This window comes from Grammomys surdaster, unplaced genomic scaffold (genome assembly GCF_004785775.1).
Source record: "Grammomys surdaster isolate TR1022 unplaced genomic scaffold, NIH_TR_1.0 186, whole genome shotgun sequence".
In the NCBI taxonomy this organism is placed as follows: domain Eukaryota; kingdom Metazoa; phylum Chordata; class Mammalia; order Rodentia; family Muridae; genus Grammomys; species Grammomys surdaster.
This window is the reverse complement of record NW_021604631.1, coordinates 6,421,501-6,429,002: the sequence shown is the minus strand read 5'-3', so window position 1 is coordinate 6,429,002 and position 7,502 is coordinate 6,421,501. Positions and strand designations below refer to the sequence as shown.

The 7,502-nt window shown below is 46.6% G+C and overlaps 1 long non-coding RNA gene across 1 annotated transcript; it reads left to right on the top strand.

Annotated features, from left to right (window-relative positions):
• Nucleotides 1-1,637: 1,637 nt before the first annotated feature.
• On the top strand, nucleotides 1,638-6,184 carry LOC114622110. Its single transcript, XR_003711548.1, has 3 exons — nucleotides 1,638-1,814; nucleotides 2,228-2,446; nucleotides 5,612-6,184. It is a non-coding gene; the product is annotated as an uncharacterized LOC114622110 (long non-coding RNA).
• Nucleotides 6,185-7,502: the final 1,318 nt, after the last annotated feature.

Genomic DNA, 7,502 nt, shown 5'->3' with positions numbered 1-7,502 from the left:
ATCTCCTAAGTGCTGGAATCAGAGGTGTGACCACTATGCCCAACTGCCATGCTTCCTTTTAAAAGTATTTTATTTTTATTACATGAATTTGTTCACTTATGTCAGAGGAGGTAGTTGCTGTGGGCATGTGCCACAGGAACATGTGGAGATCAAAAACAACTTCCAGGTGTTGGTTCTTCCACCAAGAACCAAGTGTAGGTGCTGGGGATTGAACCTAGGTTGTCAGGCTTGGCAGCAAGTATCCTTGTTTTTACCAGGTGAGCCATCTTGCTGGCCTCATGCCTGCTTCTTAACTACTTCATTGCATTAGTTCTTGGGGCTCCCTGTCATGTGGACAAGGGAAGGGAATGTCACAGCTAGGCAGCTCACCTTGTAGGCTGACGCTGGTCTGTGAAAAGCAGGGAGAGGTGCTGTTTGCCGTCCTGACCTATGCCTGCTGTCCTTTCGAAGTACTGGGAATTGAACCCAGGGCATTGCACACACTAGGCAAGTCCTCTGCATTCCCTGCCCACGACATTCTTTATTAGGTTGTAACTGTCCCTACAGGGAGGCACACCTGTATTGGTGACTGGAGGATCATGGAATTAACTGGAACCACTTAATTACAAGCGAGCTTTCGAAACAACAGGATGCGTACGCAGACTGTCTGTCCGCCACGGATCCGCAGCCTGAGCAGTCTGGGTGGCTTGAACACACTTACTTCTTAGTTCTTTACGACAAAACAAAAAAGAAAACCCCAAGTGCTCTTTTTCCAGGCATGAGCCACCACACCCAGCTTCTTCTCGTGGCTCTGAAGCCTTGGAAGCCCCAGATCAAGGTGACATTTGCTTTTGGTCCCTCTCTTTCTGGCTTGTACAAAGCTGCAGTTTTGCTGTGTCACATGGTGCTGATGGTGGGAGGTGGGACAGACAGCTTTCTAGTGATCTGTCCTGTATACTCAGGGCTCTGGGGCTCTCTCTGCCTGTGTGGCCTCACTTGGTGTTCATTGGCTCATTTGTTACTTAAACATTTAGAAACACTTATCTTCATGGATATGAGTATTTTAAGTACCTGGTGCCCTGGGAGACCAGAAGAGGTCATCAGTTACCCGGGAAATAGAGTTACTTATGGTTGCAAGCCACTCTGTGGGCACTGGGGACTGAATTCAGGCTCCCTGCAAGAGCAGCAAATGCTCTTAACACCACTGAGCCATCTCTCCAGGTCCTGGTTTTATTAATTAATTAATTAATTAATTAATTAATTAATTAATTAATTAATTAATTAATGTGTTTGCGCAGGTGTTCTAGGAGCCCAGGAGCGGGTGTGGGATCCTATGGAGTTGGAGTTACAGACAGCTGCAAGCTGCCCAGAGTGGGTGCTGGGAGTCCCGAACTCAGGTCCTTTGAAAGAGAAACAGGCATTTTAATAACCGAGCCATCTCTGCAGTCTCAGGCTTTTCATTTTTACCTTCTAGGACCTGTTTCCAAATACAGCCACGTTAGGGATTAGGGATCAGGGAGAGGCACTATTCCATTCGTGCTGTGTGGTCAGAGTATAATCATGAGTTAATCATGCAGAAGTGAAATGAGCTTGTCACCACCCCCACCGGTTTTGCAGGGCAACCAGGAAGTGTCATTATTCAGCTCTCATTTCATGGCCGGTGCCTCTATTGATTTCCTGAGCAGGTCAGGCTGGGCCAGGTGTTTCGTTTGAACTTGATCTGACAGCTCTTTGTAACCCACAGCCCAGGCCTCTGAAAACACCGGGGAGGCTGTAGCAGGTGGCTGCGCCCCCTGCACCACCTCCGCCAAATGTCACCAAGGAAAGAGAGAAGGGTGAGAATGCAGAGGCGGCAGGGTAGAAAGAGGGACTGCAAGTGGCTTGGTCATCTCTCCTGCCTCAGCTGTCGCAGAGGACCGTGCCCCCCATTCTTGTGTCTCTACCCTCAGGAGCAGGGCAGGGAACAGTTGGGAGAGGGAGGAGAGAGGGTTAAAAGTCTGTCGGGGGGTGGGGGGTGCCTTTCGTGTGATGAAACAGGAGCGGGGAGTCTGCCAAGAACAGGTCAGGCTCAAAACAGGAAAAGCCCAGAATAGTGATAAATGGGCTCTTCTCTGTCGATTTTACGTGGATCTCTGGGGGGAACGTGCTAGAACCGATCTCATTCCGATTTGTTTTCCCCCTTCAAATCTTGTAGAAGAGGAAATGCATAAAGGGCCCTTCAGGGTTGCCAGAGCCTAATCTCTTCCAGGTGCCCAAAAGCTAAGGTACAGGGGAAGCCACCGGAAGAGAGCCCTGGAAGGGGCAGGAGTCACGTGGAGCCTGAACGCCAGCCTGGGGCCCTGTGGGGCTCCAAGCTCCCACAAAACCGCCCCAGTCCTGGAAGTCGGGGACTGCCAACCCACCTTGGAGGCCTGCCTCAGCCCCACTCCGGGACCTGCGTACAGAAACTTGCTTTCCTGGATACCAGGTGTTAACGGAACTCCTTCTAGAACTGCTCACTGTCCTCCGTCCTTCTGAATACAGTGTATGGTTCTGTTGGAACCATCATTTCCCTTACCCTTCCTTGTTTTTCTTTTGTTTGTCTGTTTTGTTTTTTGGTTTGGTTTTTGTTTGTTTTAGTTCTTTTCGCTTGTTGAGACACAGAGTCTTATGTAGCCTAGACTGGCTTTGAGTTTACTTAAACTTTTAATCCTCCTGCCTCCATCTCCTGAGTGCCTCGATTACAGGCTTGCACTACTACTACTACTGGTTTTGTGCTGTGCTGGAAATAGAACTCAGGGTCTATTTCTAAGGATGCACTCTGCCAACCAAGCTGCATCCCTAACTTATCATCACCATCATCATCACAACTACCACCATCACCATCATCACCACCATTACCATCATTATCCTCATCAAGACAGAGTCTCACGTATCCCTAGCTGGCCTTGACCTCACTATGTAGCCAAGGCTGGTCTTGAACGTCTGAACATCTACCTCCATCTGTCAAGGGCTGGGATTACAGGCCTGTGCTACCATGCCTGGCTCCATTCATTCTTTTTTGTTTGTCTTGTTTTTTTGAGACAAAGTCTCACTCTGTAGTCTAGGTTAGCCTTGAACTAGAAACAATCCTGCCTCTGCCTCTCAAATTCTGGGATTATAGGGGTATACCACTGTACCCGGCTTTCTTATGTTATTTTGAGACAGAGTCTTGCTTTGTAGCCTAAGATGGCTTGTAACTACTATGCGGAAGATATTGGCCTTAAAGTTATAGCAATCCTGCTTCTGCCTCCAGATTGCCAAGTCTATCCTACTTGGTATGTGAATTGTTGACCTTCCTTGGCTTCTAGAAGCCCTTCCATCTTCTGTCCGCTAGGTTGGAATCTGGGGTGACCCCGGGGACAGGGTATCTATCCTCTGTTTTATTTGGTCTTCTTTAACTTTTCTAATAAACCTTGCTTACAAAGTCCCTACTCTACTCCACTCTTGAGAAGGCTAGGCTGACTCCATGACAGGCTTCAAATTGGCAGTTAAGGAGACTAGGCCCAAATCTCTGTCTCTAAGAACTGGGCAAATCCAGGCAAGTCCAGGCCTCAGAAGCTGTCCAGCCAACTGGCCTGAGGCAAGGACAGTGTGTTAGCAGCAGTTTCTAGACTTCCCCAGCAGCAGTTTCCAGACCTCCCCAGCAAGTTTCCAGCCCCCACACCCTGGTAATGGACTATCCGTAGTGGACCCAACAGATTAACATAGAGGTCACCTACCCTGGAATTCCTTAATGTGCTTTAAATCAGGCCTGCAAGCTCACTTGGTTGTCTTTCTATCTTGATAATGGCAGACCCCAGCATGCTGGACTTCTGCAGAATAAAACACTCTTTGCATTTACATACTATTTGAGTCTGGGGTATCCTTCTTCAGCAAATCTTGAACCCTTACACTCTGACAGGTATTCTGGAGGAAAACAGAGGTATCTCCTAGAGGACTAGTTCTAGAATTCCACAGGGTTTCTCCCTCTGCTGACCTCTGTCTGACAGGAGCGCTACATTCGGGACTTCTTCCCACAGATCCTGCTACCACTGAGATCTCGTAACCTTGATGTGCCCTTGGAGCATCTTTCATGATTCTGCTCTTCACTTTCAGTGACAGAGCCATGGACACCAAAAATGCTCTCCAGTAGTCTACTTTCTTAGCTCCAGGTCCCCAGGCCTGATCCCTCCTTACTGATGGAACATTAGATCTTGTAGGGCACAGGAAGTCTTCTGAGGATGAAGGCTTTGACTTCTTGTTGCATGTGTTTCAGATGGCTAGCTAGTCATGTGCTATTGTCTTATGGGGAGAGTGAGCTTTCAGAAGTTTAAATTACTGGGAGGGAAACCGATGAGAAGAGTGACTCAGGCGAGCATTGTTAGTGAGTACCAGCGCTGCTGGGGGAAAGGACCTGAAGGGAAGGACATTTTCATGGTGCCAAAAATTCCATCCACGTTGAATTTGGGAAATTTCCCTCAGTGGAAAATTCCACTTGGGGGGAAACAGAGCTTTAAAGAGTAAATATTTGTGATCAGGTGACCAATGTGGCATCATTTGTGAAGGGACTCCAAGACATTATTGTCTCCCTGATGTCACCGGGTATGAAACATTCTGGCCTCAAGTAGTTTAACTTAATCTTAGCACCTTAATTTCTCAACCAAGACCAGAGTGTGAAATGAGCCCCGTGGCTTCTGTATTGTTTGGGTTCTGCAGAAAAGAGAACCAATAAGATGTATGTTGTTGGGCAGTGGTGGTGCACGCCTTTAATCCCAGCACTTGGGAGGCAGAGGCAGGCAGATTTCTGAGTTCGAGGCCAGCCTGTCTCAAAAAACTTAAAAAAAAAAAAAAAGGTGTATGTCTACAGAGAAAGAGGTTGAATCTCTAGAACTAGCTCACACTGTTGTGGAGGCTGAGGATTTCCAATTCCTGCTCTCAACTGGCTAAGTCGTTAAGGCCAGCCTTGGATTCCTGCTCCTCTTGCTTCTGCCTTCCCAGTGCTGGGATCACAGGCATGTACCACCACACCTGGCTGTAACCTTTTCATGTATTTCAATATTTTTATAACAACACGCTCTGAAGGTTGGATGGAGTCAGAGGATCATGGGCACTCTAAGTGAGTCCATAAGTGGATGTAGACACTGGGGGACAGTAATGTCAGTTCTGGGGTGACAAAACAACAACAGCAAAAGAGGTTCAGAGAGTGCACAAGCTGGCCTGGAATTCATAGTGTAGACCAGGCTGTCCTTGAGCTCACAAAGTTCAATGTGCCTTTACCTCCCAAGATAAGGGGTATGCACCACTATGCCTGGCCTTGTTTTCATTATTTTTAATTATGTGTTTGTGTGTGTGTGTGGTGGGTTGCACATGTGCATGCATGCCTAAAGAGTTGACTCCCCTTGGAGCAGAAGTTACAGATGCAACAGTTGTAAGCCACCTGGTATGGGTTCTGAGAACCAAACTCGGGTCCACCAGAAGAGCCAAGACGCTCCTACTGCCACACCATCTCTCCACTCACATCATTTTAACTATGGGACACATACCATTATATACCCAAGGGTGTGGCCTTCTTGAACTATAACCCTAAGCTGAGCATGATCAATAATCCATCTCTTAAATTGATCCTCCTCAGGGATGTGCCTGCCTTTGGAGTGGTCAAGGTAATAAATCTGTCTCTACTCTCCCTGGCCACCCGTGTTGGTTTGGAGCTCACCAAGAATCGAATCCACTACGTTCAGTTACACATACTGACAAGAAGACACAAGAAGATGGGCACCTTCAAAGGCAACGCGAGGCTCCAGAAAAAGGTAGTCTGTTGATGCGTGATCGTAGATTCCCAGACGTCAGCACTGTGAGAAGATGTGTTTCTAGTGTATTACCCACGCGCTATACATTTCTTCTTGTATACGTGCAAAAGACTCACCATTGTCTACACGGAGTTAAAGCAAGGCTCGGTTCTCCCATGGGAATGAGAGTCTAGATGAGGCAAAGTTCAAACTCTTCTGAGCTTTCCTGTGGTGAGGACAAAACCAGCTGAATGCCGGAGGCCATCATCCACCTTGCAGAGAGCAGGAAGTGGGAACAGAAGGTAACCAGGAGCCACTGGGCTGCAACCATCTCAGAACTCTCACCCTTGGGACAGAATTAGATTTTTCATAATAGCTTCTCCTGTGCTATTAATAAAGTTATACTTTAAACTAACAAAGCAGGGCAATAATATTATTGGCGGCTGTGTATCTTGTGAGATTCAAATACATTCACTTGGAGAGTGAATCTGGCATGGCAGTATTTCAGCCACAAGATGAACCCCGAGAAGCGTGACGGCGTCTAAGCTGCTGAAGGATTCTGACTTTGGCATGAGTGGACATGACCGAGTCTCTCTCCTTCATTTAGGAGTCATAAGATACTTCACGGGATAATTTATACAACTTCTCTGGGTCATATCTTCCTCATCTGAGGCGTGGGCAGAGTTACTAGAAGATTCCAGACCGAAAGCGCTGGAGATGATACTGGGTTTTACTGTTGCTGTTGGGAGGATGGGGGACACTGGAGGTCAGGAAATGTAACAGGAGGAGAGGACAGATCAACACCAGAGAAGGAGTCTCCCTTCCAGAATGTGGGGTACTAGATTAAAACAAAAGGAAATGGAAGTTTTTTAAAATGTAAAAGCTATGAATCATACAAACATCGCTATAGTTGGTTGTGTAAAAAATGCAAATTCTGCAGGGTGAAGGTCACTGTGGACCAAGTTAAAGGATAATCTAGGACAAGTATTCTCAGTTTCTATCAAATGCCCTGTGCCTGCTGAAGGAAGTCCTAGTGTTGGACTAGTTGAATTTGTCTCTATGTTCTCCTCCTGGTCTCCTTTCTCAAGCTCATGGAAGGCCCTAAGGAAAACCTTTCCTTATCTCTCCCAGTTTTATGTGGCTCTTGGTTCCTCAGCTATGAAAACATATCTCCAAACTCTGCCTCTCTCTATGAGGTCTCTGCATCTTTGCGTCTGTATTCTCTCCTAAGGATACTCAGATTTAGGGCTTAACCTCCAGCCTAGATTACTTAATATATGGACCACATTGACTAGTTATAACTGCAAAGACCTTCTTTTCTAAGCTCATCACATTCTAAGCTTCTGGGTGCGTGTGGATTTAATGTGGGGAGATTTCCCAGCCACTCTGTAGATCTCAACACAAATGAGAGAAAACTCCACCTAAGAAATTATTGGTAGCAATTTTGATGAGAACTCCCTAGTCCTTATATCTATAAAAATTTTAAATTAGTTGTTATATGTATATGAATGTTTTGTTTGCAAGTATGTTTGTACAATGTGTACATGTCTAGAGTCTGTGGAGGCCAAAAGAGGTCATGGGTCTCCTAAAACTGGAGTTCCAGATGGGTTATGTGGGTCCTAAAAAACAAACCTGGGTCCTCTGAAAGAGTGACAACCACTCTAACCACTGAGCAATCTCCTCAGCCCCACAGATTCTATATCTATCAGCAGAACGCTCATGTATAGCCCTGGCTAG